At 44.3% G+C, this 26,565-nt stretch overlaps 1 pseudogene; it reads left to right on the top strand.

Moving 5' to 3' along the window:
• Positions 1-12,123: 12,123 nt before the first annotated feature.
• LOC112413447 (uncharacterized) lies at positions 12,124-12,218 on the top strand (annotated as a pseudogene).
• The last annotated feature ends 14,347 nt before the right edge of the window (positions 12,219-26,565 follow it).

Below are 26,565 nucleotides of genomic sequence, written 5' to 3' on the forward strand. Positions count from 1 at the left end.
TAGAATCCAGAGATGTTAACTCTACCAATGCCAAAATTCCACTTCTACCTAAACCCTCAAACTCCTCGATTTGCTGTTCGTGTGAGCTTCACACCAACGCGTTTGGGGGCTCAGGAAGAGCAAAGGCAGGACCAGGGCACTGTTCTCAATGAAAGCACCTTCTCTCTCTTCCCCTCCAAGTGGTACCCACCCTGAAAGACATCAAAAGTGCTCTGAAGGCAGAGACCCAGTTTCTGTCCAGTGACCCTCACAGTCCCCAGTGGTACAAATCTGATGAAGGCTTAATTTCCCAGTTCCAGGGACAGTCAAGCTTGTCTTTCCTCCTCTAGATGAGGGACCTTGAACATAAAAGTACAGACTCACAGAGGAAAAATGAAAACACACGCTGATTTTAATGCTGGCTCCTAAGAACCCATGGGAATCAAAGGGAGACCATCTCCCCAAGCAAAGAGGAGAGCAGTTACTCACCACCCCAGGAGGGCACTGTGCACCAACAGAAAAGATGCAGGTGGGCGTTGCCTTGTACTCAAGGACCCTCAGAAGGTTGTGACCTTTCTCCTTCAGGCAGCAGAGGGCCAGATGTCCACCTGCAGGTCCTGAAGATACAGCCACAGCAGTAGGGGCTGCATGCCAGCCTTCTTGCCTGGCACTGCCCAGGACAGTGCCACTATACCTCATTCCTTAGGACCAGTGGGTATTGTCCTACCAAGGCAGGAGAGACAGGGTCCAGCCACATGGCTCGTGCCCAGGTGTTTGGGAGGAGGGCTGCCCTGGCTCATGCATTTCAAACACAGCATTGCACCTAAGCTCAGATTCCTGTATTACTGTCAAGAGGTGTCAGCCAGCCTTATATCTAAGGACTACAGACCTTAATTACTCCAGGGAACAGTCTGGTGGCCAAACAAAGAAAGGCTCGTTACAAAGTCCCCTTTGTTGAAAGGGCCTTTGCCTGGATGGCTCCAGGCACCCCTTATACCAGCCACCAAGTCATACTCTAACCCACAGGGGTTGCAGAAGACCTGTGGTAACGTCTGGCTGCCTTAGGTTGCCTGGCTGTGTGATCCGGGATAAATCACAGATCCCTTCCAAGCCCCAGTTTCCTTACCCATAAAATAGAGCTAATCCATGTGAATTTCACCTACGTTTCTTGAATGCTGAGTACACCAGGGCTGGTGGTGATACCTAACACCTTGGGTCGTATGCCAGCCCTGCTGAGCAGTGTTTGTCTCCTCCACTGGCAGACAAAACTGAATGGTGCTGTTAACTATGCCCCTACCGCTCCATCCCCTTACATATCATAAACACATATAATAAGTAAAAGAATGTGTTTGTAGTGAATACTTTTCCTTTCTCCTATCCAGGATCCACCACTCTCCTTGTCTGCAAGGGTGGGGCAGAAACCTACCTCCCCCTAGGACAGCAGAGGAAGGACAGCTATTCCCTCCCCTTACTCCCTAGAAACAGAGAGACAGGCAGAGATCCACACAGCTGGCCAAATCTTGGCCAGCCCTGAACCTGGAATCTCAAAGGAGTGTGTGAGACAACGGTTCAAGGAGCATGAAGATTCCTCCTGATGTTGGTAGAGCTGGGGGAGGCACTGAGGCCTTGTCCAGGAGAAAGGGATGCCACAAGGTTCATGAACACTGTTCCCGGCAGTGGACCTGGCCTCTACTTTTGCTGCCCCCAGTCCCACATTCCTGCTGCTTTTCTGAGCTTGGTTCTCCAGCTTTCTGCCAATTCTGTAAACTACTGGATGGATAAGCTTCCAATACGTTCCTTTTCTCTTTAAGTTAACCAGATTTGGGCTATGTTGTTTGTAACAAGGAGTCCTACCTGATACTGTGAAAGATATAGCCAAGGAGGAAAGTAACCAAAATACAGGCAAAAAAAAATTTTTTTAATCCACCTACACAAATATATTTATCACAGCATTATTTAAACCTGGGAAGATGGGAAAGAGAGCTCATACCTGGCAGTAGTGAAACAGTTAAATAAACTCTGATCCATTCACTTGGAAAAGTAAGTAGTCTTCAGAATAGTGAGTATGAAGATGACACAGTGACAAGGGAAGTGCTCATGAGACAGACTGACAAGTGAAAACTGCATAAGAAATTGTATGTGCAAGATACTTGACCCTCTTCCCCAAGAATATAAGCTTCCCCAGGGGCTAGGATTTTTATCAGTCCTGTTCAGGGACTTATCTCCAGGTGCCTGTAATAGTAGACACTCAACTAATACTTATGGAATGAATGAATGAATGAACGGTTAAACAAACTATCTGCACAGGGGAGGGGTGGGGAAAAATATCTTTATGTGATATTAGTGACTATTGTAGGTTAGTCAGATTTTTTAAAAAGCTGTTTTCGTTTCCCTAATTTCAGCATTTCTTTCATGTGGTTTTATTATTTTCCTGGGAAGAAATTTTTTCTTCTTAGTCCAGACCAGTGGGAGGTGACCCAACTTCCTCTAATATTTAAGTCCCCTCTCGAGAGGCTTAAGTTGCCACCAAGCAGGGTGATAAGGGCAAAGGCACATCTGCTTCCCTTGCCAAATGGAACTGCTGGGCTGAAGCAATCTACCCATCCACCAGGAGCTGACCCTGGAGCCGGAGAATGAACACCACCTTCTTGCAGCAGCAGCGAGCGCTCTGCACCTCACGGCCCAAGCCCAGCCCTGGAGCATGCGTCTGCTGGGGCAGGTGCCCAGGTCCAGTCCAGGGCCACTGCCCTCCTCCATTCCCCTCTGGCTGCAATTGCTCTGCTTTCTCGCCGGGCTTTGTCCCCGCACACCTCAGCATCTAAACAAGGGCAGATTCAACAGCCAGAGGGAGTTCAAAGGGGTCAACCACCCCATTCGATTGGCGTTCAGCTGAGGCCGCCTCCAGCTTAGCAAGTGGGCTCCCATCCCACCTTGGACTGACTAAGCAGGGAGGTGGAGGAGTCAGCACTCTGTGGAGGTTGGGAGGTCGGCTTCAGGCAGCCCTGAACTCACAGCAAGAAGGAAAGAGGATATTGATCAGTCAGGTGGGCTGTGAGGAAAGAGCGCTGCACGGAGCTGGCTGTGGACACCTGCTGAGACCACCATCTTAGGACCACCACTGGCTTGCATTCACTGTGACAGTTGTATTCCCTCTTTCTCTCTCTCTGTGTCTTTCTGTCTCTGTCACACACGCACACACATTTTTTTTTCATAATAAAATAAAGTCATGCAAAGAAAAATGCTGGACATAAAGAATAGGAAGCCACACATGAAAGTACACACCCTGCAGAGGCGCACATTCATCTCCTTCATGCCTTCTTCCGAAATCCTTTCCCCTCTTATATCAAGACGTTACATCCTGGTCTAATCCAACCAGCATGAGCCCCAGGCTCCATGGCATACTCTGAAGGAATTTTCTCCCTTGTGAAAGTGGCTGCAGTGTTTCACAAGTTGTCCACAGGGCAGTACCAGCTGGGTGGCAGCCCTACTCAAAGCTCTGAATCCCATTCTGCAGGGTCTCTCTCCTGAGGCACCAGAAGCAGCTGGACAGTGCCCTCTCCTCAGAGTTCTGGGTCCCAGCTCTCTGTGATCCCTCCCCCAAGCTGCTGAGGTACCAAGCCGGTGAGGCAGCACTCTTCCACCGGAGGTATGTGTTCCAGCTCCAGTACAGGACCCCTCCTCCAAGCTTCCAGTGCTAATAAGCCCAGCCTCTTGTCTCTGTTTTCCCAGCCCTTGGGGTGGTAGCTGCTTCCTGCAGTTATCTCTGAGATACCTCAGGTTTCCTTTTTGCCCTTTCAGCCTGCTAATACCAGCTTAATTGCCTTTATTAAATTCTCTCTGTTAAAACAACTATGGTGATCAACTTCTTACCTAAATAATGTTTATATAATCAAAAGACCTTCTGGAGTGTATTAACAGTTTTGGTTTCTTTGGTTAGTTTTACTGTATTTAATTTAAATTAAAGTTCATTGACTTTTTTCCAATTATGCCTTAATTTTATAATCATTTTTTAAAAACCTATGGTGGTTTCTGTTTTTCTGGTTGGACTCCAATACAGGAAGAAAGCTATTAGGAAAATACGTGTCAGGTTGAACCTGCTAGTGAAGACAGTTTTCTGGGTAGTTTGATGGAGGATCTATCTTCTCCTTACCTAGGAGAAGCTGAAGAGAAGAACTTTCCATCCATCATGTTCATATGATAATCCCTAAGGAACTGTGTTCAAGACCTAACTGGAAGTTACCACCAACTTTCCAAGTTATCTACCAGTTCTTATATTCTGAGGGGTTTATGTACAGAGGAACAGTGGACGAACATATGTCTTTTAAAAAGCCAGGGATTCCAGATCTCCTGAAGAAAGAGGGTTTTGGCAAGGGAAAGAAGACCCAACTGGAGAAGAGAATAATGCAAAATGAATACACAGGAGTGAAGCAATCTAACTGTTCATAAAGGTCAAAGGGAGGCCCACCACACTCTAAGTTGGGAGGGGGAGGACTATTAAAACCACAGGTGGTTGCAATAACCACACATTCATTCGGTGCTGAATTTCCAATCTTTATCTCCTTACGTTGGGAGCCATCAGTCTCGGGTGAAAAAGGACACTTGCAGCTAATTGCACCTGCAATTACCTACTTCCGGGTGCAATTAGCCACTTGAACCTAATCCTGAGTGTGCAAGTGTTTAATTTCGTATGTGAGGGGTTGATTCCAGATACAGTTAGTTGTGCCCTCAATCTTTGCACCTGCAACTAATTGTGACTAATAAAACAAGTCTTCATGCAAGTCAGGTTGAAGGCCCATATGGTGGACCCTGTTTGGGGAACCAAGAATTGGATAAGTTGCACTGATAAGACACAAGTTTACTAACGGGAGCAAAGGGGCAAATTATTAGACCTTGTCATTCTTTGGATCTACGGTCACATTATCCATGTCCCCCTTCTACAGCATGTTCCTCCTGGACCACAGAATATGAAGTCAGCCAGTAAGAAGCCTGGCTTTGCAAAGATAACAGAGCAACTCATGCTGACACTGAGGAAATGTCCGTAAGGCGTAGGTTATAATTGCATTCCAGCCAATTCTCCATTATTTGGGTCAACTCTGATGAGGTTGTTCAAAACACTTAGGTAAGAGACATTAACTGAAGCCCTACTATGTGCTAGGTCATACGGCGAATCCAGAGATTAATAGGCATGGCTCCTGCCTTCGACTTCATGTCAGTTCCACAAATATTTATTGAGTACCTACTATCTGCTTAGCATGTCAAAGTGCTCATGAGCTTACTGGGAAAATGCATTCATTCTGTCTTTCAACAAGTATCAATTTATCTAGCCCTCTTGGAACCCACATTCAAGTGGGGAAAACAGATGTTAAATAACTATTTACACAATTAATGTCTTCGTTACAGGGGCTGTGAGAATATACAATTAGGGCCTGCCCTGGGCTGAGAGCTCAAATTAAGCTTCTCCAAAGATTAGATGCTTGAGCTGAGATTTAAAAGATGGCTAGGAGTTACATAGGCAAGGGGCTATGGAGACAGGGCTCCAGGCGAAGGGAATGAAACTGCAAAGGCTCTGAGGCAGGAAGGAACATGACAATATTAAGAAATGGAAAGATGGGCAGAGTGGCTAGAGAAGAGTAAGGATATGAGGCTGTGAGGTTTATGTGGTAAGTGAGAGGAGGTTCTTTAAAGTACCCAAAACTGTGCCAGTGAAAGAAATGATAATGGTTCTTACCAGAAAGGAGGACATCATGTGACCTCTCAATATTAGCCTAGAGGGAATCTTGCTGTGAGATATACGTTTTGTCCCTCTTCCTCTAATCTCACCAATACCTGGACCATGGAAGAGCCAGAAGAGAAATGAGGTAGAGGAAGGATAATATAGCAAATCAACCCCTGCTTCCCAACTGCACGTCCCTGAGCTTAAGCTTATGTAGCTAACTTGGATTTGGAGATGAGCCTGAAGTATTACATTACACTGGACTGGACTTTTAATACTTGAAAATAAAACTCATTTTCAAAATTGAGGCTGTTCTACTCTTGCACTGCTGGTGGGAATGTGAATTGGTACAGCCACTATGGAGAACAGTATGGAGGTTCCTTCAAAAACTACAAATAGAACTACCATATGACCCAGCAATCCCACTACTGGGCATATACCCTGAGAAAACCATAATTCAAAAAGAGTCATGTACCACAACGTTCACTGCAGCTCTATTTACAATAGCCAGGACATGGAAGCAACCTAAGTGTCCATTATCGGATGAACGGATAAAGAAGATGTGGCACATAAATACAATGGAATATTACTCAGCCATAAAAAGAAATGAAATTGAGTTATTTGTAGTGAGGTGGACGGACCTAGAGTCTGTCATACAGAATGAAGTCAGAAAGAGAAAGACAAATACCATATGCTAACAAATATATATGGAATCTAAGAAAAAATGTCATGAAGAACGTAGGGGTAAGATGGGAATAAAGACACAGACCTACTAGAGAATGGACTTGAGGATATTGGGAGGGGGAAGGGTAAGCTGTGACAAAGTGAGAGAGAGGCATGGACATATATACACTACCAAACGTAAAATAGATAGCTAGTGAGAAGCAGCCACATAGCACAGGGAGATCAGCTCGGTGCTTTGTGACCACCTAGAGGGGTGGGATAGGGAGAGTGGGAGGGAAGGAGATGCAGGAGGGAAGAGATATGGAAACATATGTATATGTATAACTGATTCACTTTGTTATAAAGCAGAAACTAACACACCATTGTAAAGTAATTATACTCCAATAAAGATGTAAAAAAAAAAAATTGAGGCTGTTCTAATTGTTGGAAGTAATCCAGGAAGCTATGGGGTCTGCATGAGATGTCTCTAAAGGATGGGTTAAATAGGGACCCACCTGAGAAGATGTGAAGGTTGAATGGAAGAGGCATCCAGCCTCTTTGTAACTGCACTCCATTGAGATCTGAGAAGGCAGGGAAGGTTCCATAAAGATAAGAAGGACTGGTAGGCTTTAGTAGAGAGGAGGGTCCAGGCATTTCAGGAGAATGATGAGAACACAGGGGATGGAGTCTGTTCTCTGTTGGATGGGAAGTCTTAAGAAGTTGGTCCTGGCTAGAATGAATGGTCTGAGGTATGAGCAGTAGAGTTGGATTAACATGGGGTAAAGTCATATGGAAGGAAGAGTTGAAGGTGGGCCAATAGGAGTAAGGGGTCTCTAGCATCAAACCTGGCTTCTCCTCCACACTCTTAACAAGCAGTAAAATGACTTAGTCTAGACCAGGGGCGTTCATATAAGCGACCTCCCTTCCAGGGTTGAAATGAATTTTTCCCCCTTTCTTCTCTGTGTATTGCCCAGTGGGATGGTAAGAAGTTACACTGTGAGGACATTCCCTCCCCATTCCCACCCACTGGCCAGCACTCCTGGCCAAGAAGGAACATATGCCATGCAGGTCTTCGAGGACACAGGGAGAAGGGGAGAGTCCCCTCTTTTCCCCCTTTCTCTCTAGGGCCGATACTGGCTTGATGTTCCCCAGTTCAGCTACTCCTCCCTCAGCACACAGGAAGACTGTTTCCAGCCTCCTTTCCAGTTAGAATAGAGTCATGGACCTGGATTCTAGGCAGGTGGCCAGTGCAGACCTGGCCCCTAAAACATTCAATTCAGCCTTTCACTCATTCTCCCCTCCCAACTCATGAGACTGAAAAGAAACGACTTCAAGATGGTGGAGACATGTGATGGCAAGAAATCTGCTTTCCTGCTCAGATAGGAGCCATCAGACCCTCATCAGACATGACACAGGCAGGTTATGCTTGGTTAAGCCACTGAGATGTGGGATTTTTCATCAGTGTAGCAGAGCCTGGTCTACCTTGACACGACTGCCCATGCCCAACCCCAGGGTCCCCTACCCTCATTTCCCTCCCTTCTGAACACTTCCCACAACCCCCCTGGCCTCATGCATTTTCGTGCGGCAAAGTAGTGACAGCTCTAAAGGCGGGGGAAGAAAATCCACGAAGAAAACACTCAAGCGGGGCTTCCCTGGTGGCGCAGTGGTTGAGAGTCTGCCTGCTGATGCAGGGGACACTGGTTCGTGCTCTGGTCCGGGAAGATCCCACATGCCGCGGAGCGGCTGGGCCCGTGAGCCATGGCTGCTGAGCCTGCGCGTCCGGAGCCTGTGCTCCGCAACGGGAGAGGCCACAGCAGTGAGAGGCCCGCATACCGGAAAAAACAAACAAACAAACAAACAAACAAAACACTCAGGCCTTTCTCTTCCTGGAGCAGGGTATTGCACTGCCACGCCACAGCCTTGGCCCCTCTTCCTGGAATGCTCCTCCTACAATGTTCACTCAGGTGGCTTCTCCTCAGCTGAAATGACCCTTTCTCAGAAAGCCTAGGGGCACCTGCCCAACTTACCATCACAGTACTCTGCTTTACTGCCTCAGGGCACTTATCAATCCATGAAATTATCTTATTTGTGTATTGTCTTTCTCCTAGGATGTCATCTCCATGAGAACAAGGTCTAGGTTTTGTATGGTGTTTCTTTAGTGCCAAAAACTAGATGTAGAGAGAATGAATGAATGGGAGGAGATAAAGATTCTCATTCCAGGTTATCTAGTCTCACCTCCTTTACAAATGAGGAAATTGAGCCTTTTTCCCTAAAAAGAGGAAACAGAGAAGCAGCTAATGCAACTCTACAATGCTAGCTGTTTCTGGAGGGCTGAACTTGGATGTGATTTATTCAAATGAAAACTCTGGGGGAATTGTTTTAGAGGGATCCATAAAACAAATGTCATTTTCACCTGGAGAATTCACCCAACCTTCTAACCAATTTCAAATATAGTTATTTAATGCAGATCTGACAAATGTGAAATCTCTTACACATAGCCATTTATCATCTAATGTGTGCCTGCCCTGCACCACAGTTTAAGTTATAGCTTTTTAATGGGGTAAAACATTTCTATAAAATCATCAAAATACCTTAAACCAAAACTGCCTATAAGAAATTGATGAGTTTCAAGCATCGATTCAACCCCTGAAAATGTCAACCTCGCCATTGGCACCGTGGGCACTTCTATTAAAAGCAGCTAAAGAGGTAAAATGAGTATCTAATGAACCATTTTGTATGTCTATGTGGTTTCTTGAATTGGAAATAAATCAATGAGCCTTACAAAATGCATATTTTAGTGGTATATTCATAAACAATAACCTTGTTTTTCTATCATGACTCGAGTGTCATTGTTTTTTATAACACAACTGAAGTTTTAATAATTTAATTTATGTATACATAACCCAGAGCTTAAAGGGAGAGGGCAACCTAGTGCGTGTTAGATTTTTAAAACATCCTTGTATATGGAAACTATGTGGATCATAAAGGTAAAACCAAAGCACTCAGGATCTAGTAGAAGACACGGGACATGTGAATAACAACTAGAAAACAGTGCAGAAACTTCCATGAATACAATACCAGGAGGTAGCCTAGACTGAGTGCCGTGGGCTGAGTAAAGGAAAACAGATGGCGTGAATCCTGCTTTGCAGGCACTGTAGCTGAGCCCATGCCAGCCCTCCTGGCCAGCTCAGCCAGAGACAGCAGTCTCATGGGGCTGAAATAAGCTCCCCCAGCAAGAGTGTGGTGTGTTCCCCTGAAGACCTCCCCAACAGCCCTGCCAAAGGGTTCAGCTGGTCTGTCCCACCAGCTTCCTCAGCTGGAAACGGGTGAGTTGCTTTCCCTCCCTTTGGCATGGGCTCAAACCCTATGATCCAAAGCTGCCTCTCTATCTCAGCAACGTCCCTTCCAGAGGCCAAATATAACCATCCCTTTCCCGGCTCACAAAACTTCCAGTCAGACGGCTGTGCACAGTGACAGCCGGCCAAAGAGCATCTCCCCAGCCCAGCCCACAGCCAAAAATAACAGGCACTTGGTGAGTATGGGCTGGAAATTTTTTTCCCCTTTGTTGGGACTTTGTTTGGAGGTATTTTTATTTTGTCTTTGTTGTGGAAGTAAACGTAGTAACTGAAGAAGTTGCTACATCAACATCCCACACTAGACTCATGGGTTTAAATCCAGTTGTGGTGGGTCACGGCCAGAAAGATATCCATCTCTTAAATCTCCCCAGTCACCTATATAAAAGGAGAGTCTAGCAAGCACATCTCTGCCCCACTCTGTCCGGCAGTGCCTCCGGCACAACCATGATCATGCTGGGACCGACCACTAGGATGCCTTTTCTCCGCAGTCTAGCTGGAGTGACTGGAGTGACTGTAAGAGGCTCATCTATCTGCGGGGCTGGGTGGGGTCATTTCCATGTTTATACCCGTGGTGCACCTGGGCAGCAGTTGGGCCTTGGGCCCCAGAGCTGTCAGTTCAGTGCCCTCTGCAAATACTAAAATGACTTCACTTATTAATTTATTTCTTCAAAAGTACACAGTGTTCACCAACCGCAAAGCCCACTCTTAATCTGCTTCCTGACACACAAGGCTCAAGTCAACCAGGCCAACGGCCACATCTTGTTAAATCTTACCTAGCAGGCGACACTAAATGGAACAGCGCTAAAGAGATCCAGGCTGGGAAAGACGATTGTCTACTCCACGCCCTACTTCCAAATGCAATGTATAATGAGCAGTTGTGCAAAACTGTAGCCTTCAATTGTTGGAACGTCTCTGTACTTCTGTTTTTCAAAGGCAGAATGTTTTCTGGCATGTTGCTACCTGAAGAAGAAAAATACTCCCTTAATTTCTACATGTGCGTGCATATCACGCTGATACATCTCATTTCTTGTCATAGTGCCTGCTCTCCCAGGACCAACAAATAATTTATGCATGTAATGCATTTATCAGCTCTCGTGTGTGTGTGTGTGTGTGTACATCTATGTATCCTATGCGCCAGTGTCAAGGACATCTTCTATATTAACAGAAAGCAGCTCTCGTGTGTGGGTGTGTACATCTATATACCCTATGTGCCAGTGTCAAGGACATCTTCTATATTAACAGAAAGCAGCTCTCGTGTGTGGGTGTGTACATCTATATACCCTATGTGCCAGTGTCAAGGACATCTTCTATATTAACAGAAAGCAGCTCTCGTGTGTGGGTGTGTACATCTATATACCCTATGTGCCAGTGTCAAGGATATCTTCTATATTAACAGAAAGCAAGCAACCTCTTGGGTGTTTCCCCACCATGAAATTAACTTTGCATCTTGTGCATCAAGTGAGTGAAAAGTGATTAACAGGCCCCTGTTCTTTACACAGAAATAAGTACTCATTTATACCGGAAAAGGGGTTGTACTAAGCATTTTATGTTGCATAGTTTCTGAAATTGCTCCCCTCCCTTATTCTTTTCTAAGGAAGGTCTCTATTATCCCAGGGCCATGTAGACAGTAGAGGGAAAATGGCTCCTAAGTTTCAACTTGCTTATTTAGGTTGCCTTTTCCTTGCTCCCCCCCTCGGAATATGTATCATGCTTGTCATCAAGAACAGCTTCTGAGCACCCAGCAGTGCCAAGCGTGGTACCAGCTGTGTGTGTTTGGCAGTCCTCGCCTCCACTGCTGTCCACAGGCTACAATTTGGATTTAACCATGGTCATCATTCACACCCTCGTGGCTGCAGCATCTTGGGGTACCACCAGCCAGACGACAAGCAGCAAGAATGAGGACCAGGGCAGCATGTTGCTATGGGGCAATGTCAGGTGACTGCACCCGGCTAACGTTGCCCTTCTGCTCCAGCCACTTCTCTCCACCCACCTCTCTCATTTGGAAGGCATGTGTGTCTCATTCATGCCATGAGACAAGTGCCAGAATGATACAATCTTAGGGGAAGGGATCTCGAAAACATCGAGTTCGACCTGCTCATTTTAAAGATAAGGAAATGGAAGCCCTGAGGGGTTAAGTTCCTTGGCCAAGCTCACGCAGGTGGTTAGCGGCACCAGTAACGGCTGGCATCAAGTAACTGAACCCACTTTTCTCATGGTCTTTCCACCATACCCATGGCTTTTCAACATTTGTTAGCACAATCCACCGCATGGAGTAAATTTTATATCACGACCCACAATATCTACACGTATACACAACTAACACAAAAGTCTCACAGAACAATACCTATCTTTACTATATGAGATATACTTTGGTATTTTCTATTATATATTCATTTTAAAAGAGTCTGGAGATTGCTTGGCAGCATGTATACTAAAATTGGAACAATACAGGGAAGATTAACATGGCCCCTACACAAGGATAACATGCAAATTTTCCCCATATTTTTTTCACATTTACCAAATGTTCCTTTTCTTTCCAGGGATAACATTTATAGGTACACAGTCAAAATAATTTGCATTTTTTCCTAATTAGATACATCTACTGAATGTCTAGGAAGGTGGGGTTGAATTAGATACAGAGAGGGGTCCCTTCCAGCTTGAACCTGTCACATGCCTGATCAGGAGCAAGTTTATTGCCTGATCTGTCCTTAATTCTGAAAGGTAGAATGATCTAGCAGAGAGAACACTGGGTCTAGTCCTGGCTCCATTATCTTCCAAGTGTGTGACTTGGGGTGAATTTTCTCTGGGTTCTGCTATCTCAACTGCAAGATCAAGCTGTTGTTAATTGACAGAGTTCTGAGAAGTGAACAAAATAATGCAAATGAATGCAATAAAAGCTCTATTCACAAGACTTGTCCTGGAACAACAATGGTCTTAAATTCTTACATTTCAGAGAAATATGGTGTCTCAAAATATTTCTGGATTCTCATCAAAACACCTGCATAATGTATTATGAATAAATTTGGTGTAATAAAGACAAACTAAACCCTGGAACTGACTCATTTTCAAATGCCTTTGCAGGTGTTAGAGAGGAGGGGTTGACCCTAAATCTTGAAGATGTTCAGCCTCAGAAAAGCGGAAGTCATTGAGGTCAAAGATGACCCTATGCTCTTGAAAGGAAAAGGTGATCAGTCGCAAATTGGAAAACACAATCAAGAAAGGTTACTATTAATGAGTATGAAGAGGAAGAATTGAATGACGTGTTGTAAAATGTTCAGATGCAATAGCCAAGCTGAAGGCTGGTGGGACAAGTGAAAAGAAAGAGTTCTAGGTGTACTCAGTGCTGCCTCAATTGCTTTTGAAGAAGGCATCTTTCTAGGAGGTGGTTAGGCTTGGGTTCAGTGTATTCCAGCTTTGGACTCACCAAATACAATAAAAATTTTAAAAACCAATATACAAGTTATTTTTGAAAATATTCAAAATGCCTGCCATGACCTTGCCAAGAGTGACAGTTAGAAGGATCCTTGACAGCTGAGAACATCAGACAAAGCCGTTCAGAAGCTGGCTGTGATGCTCTGCTTGGAGATACGGCTAGGGTAGAAAAAAGCATCACCGGCACTACTAGGGTACTAAGGGCTGCTTCCTGGCTGCTACCGCTGTGTGAAACAGAGCAGAAGCTGTAACAGAGATCCTGAAGAGGAGGAGGACCTTGGCGTGGGCAGAGTGGGTGGAGGTGATGTGGAGGCGGCATGTTCTCATTCCTGAAATAGTGCATTATCACTCTTAGTGAACTGTGACAGGAAGCTCAGAGCGGTGCTTCTCACCAATAACCTCAGAGAAATCACTTGAAAAAAAAGACCAAAGAAAAGGTTATGGGTTTCAGTTAGGGGTTTCAGTTGACGAAGTGCATGATGGTTTACGGCTGTCACTGTGCACGCCCACAGATAACATGTTTTGTGTTTTTGAATAAAAAGACATTTGTATGTTCTTTAAAAAAAAAAAAGCTATGCTTACAAAATTTATTCCACAACCCACCAAATGGAGCATTTGAAATCAGCACACCCGCGATGGGGAAGGGTGAGCCTTGAGCGTGGGTGATGCTCCCTCTCTCCCCACAGGCTCACCTCCAGCCTTGTCTCACCTTCTCCTCCAACACCTACTCCTATTGCACCCCTCATTCCAGAGTGTTTCCACTGCCCTCTGGAACCCCTGCTCCTCGGTGAGAAACTCCCCCTTGACTTTAGCCTGGGGGTGAGGAACATTCCTTTCTCTTCCTGTCTCCTTTGGAGCCTGGCTCTCACCCATGTACTGCCCATCCCACTCCACTCCTCCCAGACTCCCAGGGACTGGAGACAGAGGATCTGTGTCCTCCTTACCCCTCAGAGACACCATCAGTCTTCTGTCTTCACGTAAACCCCTCCTTCTCTTCTCTCCTCATGTCACCTGTCTACCCACTACTATCCCCAAACCTCCCACTGGCATCTTGGTGGCTCACCACCTTCTTTTCTATCCTACAGCTTACCATCAACTCGGGCATTTTAAAATCCATGTGGACAACACATCCAGTGTGCTGCCCCCTTTCATTCCCTCCCTCCCCTGGTTACAAATTTGACTTTGGAATCACCTAGCATTGCCCCACCTAAAGTATCCTCCATCTTCCATCCCCCATTCTGTCCATTTTTCCCCATTCTCTCAGCTCCCTTGTGGTTTGGCTTCCTTCCCCTTCCAGCCTAGACTCTAGGGTCCAGTGCTTCAACCACTCTTTTGACAATACTCTAAACCAGTGGTCACAAATTTATTTCGTAATGCACAACCAACAGTGAAACAAGGAAAATAATCAGGCACGTATCTCTGACATTCACTCATTCATTCATTGATAAATTACATACATTTTAGTATTAAATCAACATTTTCTTCCATTTTAAAACATACCACAAAAATATAAGGGCATAAACAGCCAGTATAGTAAAAGCTTCAGTATTCTCTGCCCATTCCTAGTGGATCATCTCACACAACCCCTGGAGGAAAGCACACCCCAGTCTGAGAACCACAGCCCTAATCCCCATGCCCTCCACTCTCTCTTCCCTCTGTCGCAGCCACCCTGAGAAACCAGCCCTGAACCCATCTAGCCACGGGCGTCCCGTTCTCTGCCAGGTGGCTGCATGACGCTGGGGCACCAGCTGGGTCCCAGGGAGCCTCTGTGGACTTACCCTTCTGCTCAAGGCAATGTCACTGAAAGCCTCAAGAGGTAAAGTCAAGCGTATTGGCAAGAAAACTTCCTTTCCCTCGGTACCACCAGCACCGAGGACAGTGCCTGGCGCCCGCCCGCGATCCCCAGTGTTTGCTGCACTGTGCACACAGGTGGCATTTCCATCACTCTGGCAACATGGTTGTAAAGGCATGAAGAGCACACAGAGAAAAGCCCAACAGGTCATGGGTTCCAGCTGGGCACAGGCTTGGTTCTGAAGCTGTATGAGGGTCACTTGCCCCCAAAGCACCGGTCTGCCCACCATGACCCAATAATAGCCCAGGCCTTCAGAAGCCAGACACATCACAGCTGAGCGAGCTCTAATTAGGCCACGTGTGACTGAAGCAGTTTGACTAAAGCCTATCTCACACCTTGACTGTTCCAGGGGGTTGCTATGGAGGCAGGAAATAGGGCCCCTCCAGACAATCTCTTTACCCACAGGCTTGGAGCAGCCTGGGCTCAGGGCACCTCCATTTCCTTCAGAGGACCCCTCACAGAAGGATTCCTAGGCTATCACACGGAAGATGTGGGCAAGAAAGGGACAAATCTTAAACGACCAATGCCAATGGGGACTGAAGCACTGCTGTTAGAATAAGCACTTAGGAGAGGTGATGTTGAGAGCCAAGGAGATGTGCTGGTGGGCAAACTCTCCTCTTTGGCCAGGAAGGAATCTTTTGCACTCTCTTCCCCTCCCCCACCCCCTTCTCACCACCTGGAGATGCATCCCCAGGTAAGCAGTGTCTGTAGAAGGACACATGACAGCTACAGCACTTTCTCAGGAAGGTAAAGATGACTCAGAAAAAATACCCTCACCTCCTGTCAGTTCTTTTATCTTCCCTTTCTCCCCTTCCCAGTCCAGCGTTTCATAACCAGTGGTCCATGGACATGACCCCTGCATCAGAGTCATTACAGGCCTATTTAAAATGCAGATTCCTGGGCTTTGAAACTGGAGTCAGGAAATCTGCATTTAAACATTGTTTTGCCTGTTAAAGTTCGGGAACTGCTGAAAAACAGTTACTTCTCCTCTGTTCTTCCCAACTACACCTTGTTAATCCACACCCACTCTCCACCTCACCACCATTCCCTTCTGCCCCTCCACTCCTCAGGCATTCACAGTGAAGCCAACTGGGACTCAGATGGAAGGACCTGGGCAGGAATGAGACCTCCTGTGCTCTCAACTTCCTGTGCTGACCATGAGCGCCTCCCTTACTGTGCTTTATTTTCATCTACGACATCTCCTCACATGGTTCCTAGAGGCCCCACTTAAATTAACCTGGCCTACTTGTCCCAAATGAATACTGGGCAAGCTGGGGACTTAATAAACTGAACTAAAATAAAGTCACCAGGAGGAAACCAAGTAGATCAGGGAGCTGAAATTTGGCCTAATGTTGCTCAATTTTTGGCCCAAACCACCATCTACTAATAGGTCTCTGGTAATAGGCTTGCAAAGATGGAAATGTTAATCAATGCTAAACAAGAGTTACAAATAATAAAGACATGTGCCATCTACTCACCTCCAGGGGATTGGGGTGTGAACCTGAGATGACTATGACCATGAAGCGCTTGAAACCCAGAGAAAATTCTCTGAACCATTCTTTCGCTCACAGAATTTCCGTGGCACCAGTCCCCATGCAGCTCTGACAAGTGAGCTATTTTCGTATGTGAACAAGTAGAGTTATTGTTATCTGTGCTCTGAATCAAGGATAAAAAGGTAAGGTGAGAGGGAGAGAGAGGGTGTGAGAGAGAAGACATGGAGGTGAGACGCAGAAATACAGAAACGCAGGAAGGATGTCAGAAACCAAAAGAAAAGGAGCCAGGTGTTCCTCACAGAGAGGAAGGAGCCAACTAGGCAGTTTGAGACTCCAAAGCACCAGGTGACTCCTCAGCAACCACAGGAACAGTCTCTCCTTCTGGGCTCACAGGATTCTGGAGCAGCTGAGGATGATATATGCAAAGGGCTTTGTAAACGGCGAAGTGCTACCGATTCAGGGTGCTAGCTCCCTTTGTGTGACCAAGGAGCTACTGCCCCTTTCCAACAGCCCTGCGCAAAGACTTGGGACACCACAGACCAAAAGGAAGCTTAACCAGCTAACATTTTTCCATTAGGAGATGCTGGTCTTACTGTTCTGGCACCAGATTACCTAGGGACGGTAATGAGGGTGCTATTTTAGCAAGAAACTGAAAACTGAGAAGAAAATATGCCCTCAGAACATGCTGAATACCTATTGTAACACGCCACCCCACCAAGAGTCCATGTTCTACCTATGTTTTAATGTATTTCTTTCTTTTGAGACCAGCAGGGCTTGAGCCACAGCTTCCTGCATTCTGCCTCGTCAGCATGAAAAGATTTGCTGCCGTAGGCCCCTTCAGCTCCCTCTGGGGCTCTCCTTCTCCTGGGAGGCTGACTAAGATGAGAAGCTTACCCCACGAGGTAATGAAGAGACAGTTTTCAGTTCTGACTCACCCCTTGGGCTTCCTGAGTCAGCTAATGAGGCAGCTTTGCCGGGTGGTGTGCTTGCCACCAAGACCTGACCACTAGAGGGAGCCAGAGAGCAACAAGGGCCCAACACTTCCCCGGACAGAGCCAAATCCCCGGCACACCTACTCCCTCCTCCAGCCCAGAAACAGCGAGGCTTCATAGCATTTGTGGATCCACTAAAACAAACATGTCACCTTTATTGTACAGTTCCTTGGTAAACTCTTATTTTCCTCTTTCTCAAGTTTGGGTGGAAAACAAAACAATTCATTTAAAAAGCAGCACATGAGAACCTAAACATTATTTATGTCTCTAATTATCTCATTCTAGTGGGTATTTCAGTCCCTGTCTGGTCAGGACATTAATTATCTTCACAACTACAGCAAAAGTTAAATAACAAGCACCCACGGCTACGGCACTACTGTAATGTGCAGGCTTAAATGAACTTATAAATTTTATTAATGGATGCTTTATACAACTCCATATATTATAAATCAAACAAGAAACCTATTTCTATCTTTTAAGGGTATGGTGAAAAAGCTTTAACATTATTGAGGGTAATTTTTATTAAGTTTAAAACTCCCTTTTTTTTTTCAGTAATGAGACTGTTATGAGGATAATTTAATCTAGTTTGTCATGAGGCACCCCAGCTTGTTAAATAAGTTAATAAATGACTGTGCATTAATCAAAGTGACAAAGCTATGAGAAGCTGGGGATGGGAGACAATTCTGGTGATAGTATTAATTAGTATTTAATTAGAAACTTAGGGCCCATAAATTAAAAAAAAAATCATGGTAGAGACATTTATGCAAATTGCTTGGAGCCTGCAGTGGAGTTAGCTTTGCTTTAAAGAAACATGATTTTTTTTTCCTAGCACACTGTACACAGCAGCACTGTGGCCACATCACATGGCTTAAACGAGCTCTTCTTTTGTTTCCAATTTGTTCCAATTACAGGCCTGTAAATTCAAATCATTCTTTTGACTGTGTTGATTGAAATGTAGAGTTTCCACAATATCTACTGGGAGTTCTTTTTTTTTTTAATAAAAAGAGAGAAATGTTTTAGAGAAATAAGGAGTTTCAGATTTTTTTTCTGCTGTTTTAATTAAGATGTGTGTCACTATTTTCTAAGAACAATTGTGGATTCCATTTGATACACAAACAATGCCTCCTTTTTAATCCTGGTGAGCTGTAACTGGGTTTTGTTATGTGATATTATATTGGAGACTGCATGGACTCAACTGCCATCATTTTTATTATAATCATGGCACTTCTCCCTTTTCTCTCAATCACATGCTTTGATAGTGGGCAATTTCTGATGGTCCCAAAAAGATAATAACCATTTGGTTCTGAACGTCACTGCTTTCCTAAGGTACACATCCTCTTTTTCAGACTTTATTATTTGTTGCATTTATTCAACAAAGGTTATCCACAGTAAAAATGCTTTTTCTATTCAACAGTCTATTTCTGTCATGGTTCATTTATGTGTGAGCATGACAGACTGAAACCCGTATTATCCACAGCTGACAAGTGTCAGGCCGACAGTTCAATCAGCCCTTCCTTAAGATGATGCCCAGGGCCCTGTGTTTGAAGTAGGACAATAAAGCAGGCAACACAATCAGGGTCAAACTGATCCAATCCCTGTATATAAAGGGGATTCTGCCTAATAACACAGTGTGATTTTTTTCCCCTCTCCAAACACATTAGTCCTTAAACAGTGACTTGGCCCTTAAGAAAATCTGTGACTGACATGAAAATGCTGAAGTTTTAACATGGTTGGTTTATCCATAACCTCATGGGGCTGCTGCTTTGTGCAGACTGGTTTTGTCAAAGTCAGAAAAATAATGTATTCAGTGTCTGATCATTTTTAGGGAGTTATTTGAATGGGATTTTAAGTCAGACATCCTGATGTTGACAAAGGGATCATTTTCTTGTCCTTTTGTTTTACATTTGCATCGGCTGATAAAATTAAATCTCTGAAATGCATACAAAAGTGAGCTCCCTTCAGCAACACTCCACCAGAGTTTCTTGGAAGGAAGCAGGGTTTCTTGGTGTTTCTTCATGTTAGGTCTCTCTAGAATACAGACTAGAATGCAAACATATCTTCAAAATTAGTGCTCCCTCAGCTTGGGCAACACTTCAACTCAAACATGTATGAAAGCATTTCACTGCAAATCCTACCAACCAACAGCAGAACCAAAGTTGATCGAATGCTAATAGTCTGCAGTGGGCTCCTTGGAGGGACCAGGAGACTGTTAACTTTGCTCTTCTTCAGACTTAAGACCACCGCCGATGATGGCAGGCATGGAAGTCCTGCTCACCTATTTGTCAAGTGCCTTTCATAAGGAGGAAGCTAAAGACCCTCTGAAAGCTTCATGAAACTTTCGTCCCAGAAGGTACCACAGAGAACATCAAATGCAACCTCCAGGCTTTATGGATGAGGGAGGCTCAGAGACATTTTTGACTGCCAGTGTCAAGGAGCTTGCAAACGGCAATGGAAGGGCAAAATTAACAACAGTAACAGAATCCTCTGCACTTTGCTTCTCTTCATCTGTCATTACTGGGCAGACCCAAGTTAGTGCAGGAGGGTCTGCCGAAAAGCAGAATTCCAAAATCAGACAGTGAGTAATGGTGCCTGGGGCTACCAAACAAGACCTCATATCGATTCCTTTCTTGGACAGTTCTGGAAGTTCTAAGTAATATATTCTTTGTGTGCTTGTTATTCTCCATTTACACTGTCCTGTCCCAGCCCATCCACGTAGCCACATTTGCTGCCCCGCTCTGGCCCTGCCGACCACATCACCTAGGCTCTCTTGGTGGCTAGAGACCAGAGGGAGGCGCTGACAACAATCAATCAAAGGGTGGGAGGAGAGAGGCCAGAGTGTGCCTTCCTTCCTCACTCCCTGCTTGATTCCCCATCTCTGAAGAAACTGACCCCTCCAGCACCCCTGCTTCCACCAAGCCCCTCCTCCAGGGCTCCAGCTGTCAAGGGTCCAGACCTGTTGGTTTTCTTCTCTTTGCCCTTTAGTCCTAGGGGCTAAGAGTTTGCCACTGTGGCTAATCTCTTGGTATCTCCACGTCTCCTGTTTGTTCACCTAATGCTGCCCATACTTCTGAACACAGCCCTTTAAAAAGTCACCATTGGAACCATCTCAGGCGAATTCTGTTTTCTCCTGGGACCCTGACTGATAGGTTGAATTCCTTAGCTTCCACCTGGTCTTCCTACTTCTAGTCCAGTAGTTCTTAACATATTTTGTAATCTCAGAGAGAATCTAATGAAAGATAAGAGCGCTCTCCCCAGAAAAAATTCACTTACACACATATGCTCAAAATTTTGTGTGCAGTTGTAAAGTATTCCCAGACTCCTTAAAGGCTATCTACAAATCTTCTAGGCAGTCCATAGAAACTCCAATCCATTCTCTCCACCTCTGGTAAGTGAACCTTCCTAAAATACCCATTTCTTCCATTTGATCATACTCATGTTCTCCTCAAAAACCTCTAGTGGTATCCTACTAACCACCATAAAGCATGAAGCCCAGAGTCCTCAGCAAAGCATTCCAGGCTCAAGCCGACAAGCTAGTAGTGTGCTTGAGCCATTTCTTACCAGCTCACAAGAGACAGAGACGGTTGTATTTTCAAAGCCAGTTGTTAAACACAGCATTATTCAAAATTAGATTACATAAGCTTACGATTAAATGTCTTTATTAAAAGCAAAGGTAATAAAAATACTCAAAATGTGTTGCCTTCTAATTATCTTACTACTATCTATGTTCTTGAAGTTGTCTATCGCATCTGAATGGTGGAAACACTACATAATGATGTACCATTTTGCAACCCTTCCCAACTCCGTGATGGCTTATGGAATATTTACACCACAGAAATTAGCAAACACTTCACATCAGGGCTTGATTTACTATGTTGATTGTCTAGATCAGGGGTTGGCAAACTGTAACACACAGGCCAAATCTGGCCTGCAGTCTGTTTTTGTATGATCCACGTGTTTTTACATTTTTAAAGGATTGGTTTTGTTACAATCTTTAATGAAATAACTTATTTGGGCAATGGTAGTTAAAACATTTAGATGAGAAGCTGATAGGGAATTTTAAAACTAATGGATCAGACTTATAATACCTAAACTCACCTGTCAATTTCAACATCACTAGACGTGGAAAAACCAGATGTTAGTGTCAGCTGATGTGATACAATTTGGAAGTACACAACACCATCTATGACATTCTTGTCCCCAAATAAACCTGCATCGAATAGAACCTCTAGATACATCTGCCAATTTACAGGAAATATATGGAATAAAGAAATATGTTAAACAACAACCTCAAGAGTGCAACTGGCTGGGTCCATAATATAAAACATTTTATAGAAAAATTACTTTATTTCTTTAGCCCATAAATAGCAGGTAAAAAATAAGATGGATAACTGTTAAATGTTTGAAAAAAATTTTACAAGACATAGTCCACCAAATGAAATAGAGGTTCCTTATTTTGATTCTAATTTGGAAAAGAAAACAACTGTTAAAAGTAACCTTTTCACAGCAGAAACACAACACTGTAAATCAACTACACTTCAACAAAAAAATAAAATTTCTTAAAAATAACTTTTTTAAGAAAATTGAGAAAAATTCAATATAGAAATAGTATTGGGTAACTAATAAATATTAATTTTATTAAGCATGATAATGGTATTTCATAACCATTAGAAATACATACAGAAGTATTTGCAGAAGAAATGATAGCCTGTTTTTTTTATAGATTTTTATTGGAGTATAATTGCTTCACAATACTGTGTTAGTTTCTGTTGTACAACAAAGTAAATCAGCCATATGCATACATGCATCCCCATATCCCCTCCCTCTTGAGCCTCCCTTCCAGTCTCCCTATCCAACCCCTCTAGGTCGTCGCAAAACACCAAGCTGATCTCCCTGTGCTACGCAGCCGCTTCCCACTATCTATTTTACGTCTGGTAGTGTATATATGTCTGTGCCACTCTCTCACTTCGTCCCAGCTTACCCTTCCCCGTCCCCGTGTCCTCAAGTCCATTCTCTATGTCTGCGTCTTTATTCCTGTCCTGCCCCTAGGTTCTTCAGAACCTTTATTTTTTTTTTAGATTCCATATATATGTGTTAGCATATGGTATCTGTTTTTCTCTTTCTGACTTACTTCACTCTGTATGACAGACTCTAGGTCCATCCACCTCACTACAAATAACTCCATTTCATTTCTTTTCATGGCTGAGTAATATTCCATTGTATATATGTGCCACATCTTATTTACCCATTCATCTGTTGATGGACACTTAGGTTGCTTCCATGTCCTGCCTATTGCAAATAGAGCAGCAATGAACATTGTGGTACATGACTCTTTTTGAATTATGGTTTGCTCAGGGTATATGCCCAGTAGTGGGATTGCTGGGTCATATGGTAGTTCTATTTTCAGTTTTTTAAGGAAGCTCCATACTGTTTTCCAGAGTGGTTGTATCAACTTACATTCCCACCAATAGTGCGTGAGGGTCCCTAAAGGATTGCTTGTTAAAAACTAATTAATTCGGGCTTCCCTGGTGGCGCAGTGGTTGGGAGTCCGCCTGCCGATGCAGGGGACACGGCTTCGTGCCCCGGTCTGGGAAGATCCCACATGCCACGGAGCGGCTGGGCCCGTGAGCCATGGCCGCGGAGCCTGCGCGTCCGGAGCCTGTGCTCCGCAACAGGAGAGGCCACAACAGTGAGAGGCCCGTGTACCGCAAAAAAAAAAAAAATTTAAAAAGTGACAGTCCTTAAAAGAGAAAAAAAAAAGAAAGAATAAACACCTAATTAATTCATTTTAAAAAGCAGAGGAGAAGGAAGAGACTGTTTGTGGTCTGCAAAGTGTAAAATATTTACTATCTGGCTCTTGCCTGGAAACCTTTGCCAAGCCCTGGTCTGGACCTAAGAAAGTGATGGATAAGATGTTAATAATGCAAATTAAACTTAGAAGTGTATCCTGCCTATAATCACTACACTGTGAATGGCACAGAAAATTGAGGAAATATTCTTCCAGGTTTTGAAAGCTACGACCCATCAGCCAAGAAGTCTTTCACATCACACAAGTGAAGTTCCAACATACAGCTTCATTGTTTCACGTTCATCTTATTTGTTAATGTAAACGAAATATCAACATACATTCATGTTGGAACTCTACTCGTGAGCTAGTGGCTGAATCTGGATGGTAACCAAGCATTCATTTGCAGTCTGATTTTTTAACATCACAATTGAATCAAAGCCATAGGTTAACTACAGACACAAGAGTTCAGAAAAACAAAAAGAAAAAACAAGAAAAAGAAACAATGAGAACAAAAGCCAGGAAAGCATTATCTGAGAATCAAGGGACTGGAGATCATTCTGTAGTAAAGAGTACTGTATGTTTTAGTATCATTTCTAAGTTGTAGGCTATACGTCATTTACATCAGTAAAATTTATAATAAATTTCTGTACATATATATACGTGAGTATTTTCTTCTAGAAAGCCAGTTATTAAACTTTTACCAGCACACCCCTGACCCCACCCCCCAGAGTCTGACTTATCTGGTCTGGACAATGGCCTTGGCACTGGGATTTTTAAAACTACCCCTAAGTTACTCTGATGCATAGCCAATATTGAGAATAACTGGCTTAGGGGAACTGGCAGGATCCCCTTAAGATTTTGTTCTCTTTGGTCAGAAAGTCCACTTGAATCTGACCAAGGAGGCACTGGGAGTGAGCGTGAGGGGGATGTTCTGGGGTGAGGAGGGTGGGAGGTTCCTCCAGGAACTGGACACACATCACTGGGCTGACTTGTTTTCCAATTTCCCAGAACAAAACTGTCCTGGAGCAGCATACTCACAGTCTCCTAGACATGCCACTATTTCTTCCTCTCCCGAAGTTATTCTCACTATAATTCTACCAAAGGTCCCCTTTCCTCTCCTGTCTCCACCTTAATCTTACCATCCCGCATATGCCAGCTTAGATATCCTCTCTCTTCTCAGAACTTCCCCAGGTGTGACAGACTTGTTCGTTTCCCACTCCAGAATCCACTCACTCCTTACTAACAAAACCCCGATTTATTAGGGACAGCGCTGTGTCCAGTTAAATAGTGTTTCCAGGCCTCCCTTGTAGCCAAAGTGGCCAGTGTGGCACAGTTTAGCTAATGAGACCTAAGCTGAAGCCTGACAAGCATTGGGGGCAGAGTTTGTGCTCTCTTGATAGAACTGCTGGACTCAGCTGGGTCAGACCCCTCCCCTTGTCTTCTCCAGAAGTCATTTTCAGAGTGTGAGGCAACCAGCCATCTGCAAAGGATGGAAGAGGAGAAAAACAACTGAGCCGCAGCACCAGTCCCTGACTGCTTGCCTTTGGAAGTCTTGTTCTGTGAGAAAAATAATTCCCTAATTGTTCAAGCCCCTCCTAGTTGGATATTCTGGGGTTGCAACCAGACCAAATGCCAGTCCAGCAATCCCACAGTGAGTGCTCCTCCTATAACTCTGTACAACTACAGATTTGTTCTGCACCACCCATAACAGCAATCTCCAATGTGTGAGTGGGTCAGGGCCCAGATATTTAACTATAAATCAGTTGTTTGAAATTTGGATGCACTTTCCCTGTAAGAATGAGCTATCCTAGAAAATCCAGAACAAACGTTTGCAGTAGTATGCCAGCTCCTGGAATAATCAAGGTGATTAGAAACAAGATTCAGGCAGAGTTAGGCTCATATAGCTTCATAAAGAAGTTAGGTCTCCAACAGTGATTTGTAAATAGGAAGGAAATAGAGAGGAATGATTCCCAAAGATTTGGCTTTTGCCCAGAACTTATTTTTGAGGCAGAAGGGTCATGTGTAGGTACAGCATGAACTTACGTTCATGCTGTTTTGGGTGCATGTGCTTGGATCAGAATGTAAAGGGCACAGAGCATGGAACGGCCACATCTTAGAAGTGCAAGAGAGAAGAGCCGGTGACAGCTGTACACGGAGCTTAACAGACCACATTAGCAGTAACTATTACACACACGGTTGCACTCTATTTTTGTATCACATTAACGGATATAATATTGGTAATTGGTCTTAATAGAATCACAGAAATGAGAGATGGAAGTGCTATATGGTATGATGGAATGCTGTTCTTTTACCATTGATCATTGTAATAAGCCTGCTCAGTCATTACTTACAAACCATGCTACAACTTTGCCAATGAGGCAGACCAAAATGAGGCGATAAACAGAATTGGTTTCCTTGCTAAATGCGACATCTAACTTTTAAGATATTCTGCTGAAGTTTTAAACTGATTGTCAATTAGTCAATGAGCTATGGCAGGCAGTGTATTTCTGGGTAATTAGTGTGTGTCTTAGGGGGGTTATTTGGCATGAGGCTGAGGGCAAAGGAATTTGTATCTCCCAGGAAGTGCAATAATTGCCTCAAGCTGAACTGCTTGGAAAGTGTATTAATTCTATCAGGAAGCATTTATGTTATTTTGTATGGCATCCTGTATATTCGTGAAGTGTGCTCATGAACCATGAATTATTCATTTTGGGGCATTATCACATGAGGGCGGCCTCACTGATAACCAGGAAAAGAGGCTGGCTTGTTTGTGCAGTTGGACAACTCATGCTTTGTTGGAAATGATGCATGTTGTGTTTTGAAATTCATCTTGTTAGAAGACCACTGGATCCTAGGAGGCTGAGAGGTCTCTCGAGACAGGTAAGGTCAAAGGTAAGGCAATTTACTTAAACTGGCTTTTCAAGGACGCCAGCAGGCCTTCTGTTTAGAGCTGGCTGTGCTGCCTGTGGGGAAGCCTTGTGAGAGCTGAGAACTACAGCGATGACAGGCTTCATCTTGCTACCTTTGGACACTTCCTTTCCCAAACCTGCTCAGGACGTTCAGGGCACACAAAGGCAATCATTCATTCATTCATTCAACAAATACTTATGGATGAATGCTTGAACAATGTAGTAGTTATGTAATAAATTATCGTAAAACTTAGCAGCCTAAAAGCAACAAACATTTATTAGCTCACAGTTTCAGTGGGTCAGAAATCATGCTCGGCTTAGCTGGGTCCCCTGCTTCATAATCTCTCACAAGCCTGCAGTTAAAGTGTCAGCCCAGAGTCCACAGTCTCCC

The sequence above is a fragment of the Neophocaena asiaeorientalis genome, unplaced genomic scaffold (genome assembly GCF_003031525.2).
Source record: "Neophocaena asiaeorientalis asiaeorientalis breed wild unplaced genomic scaffold, Neophocaena_asiaeorientalis_V1.1 scaffold198, whole genome shotgun sequence".
Taxonomy (NCBI): Eukaryota; Metazoa; Chordata; class Mammalia; order Artiodactyla; family Phocoenidae; genus Neophocaena; species Neophocaena asiaeorientalis.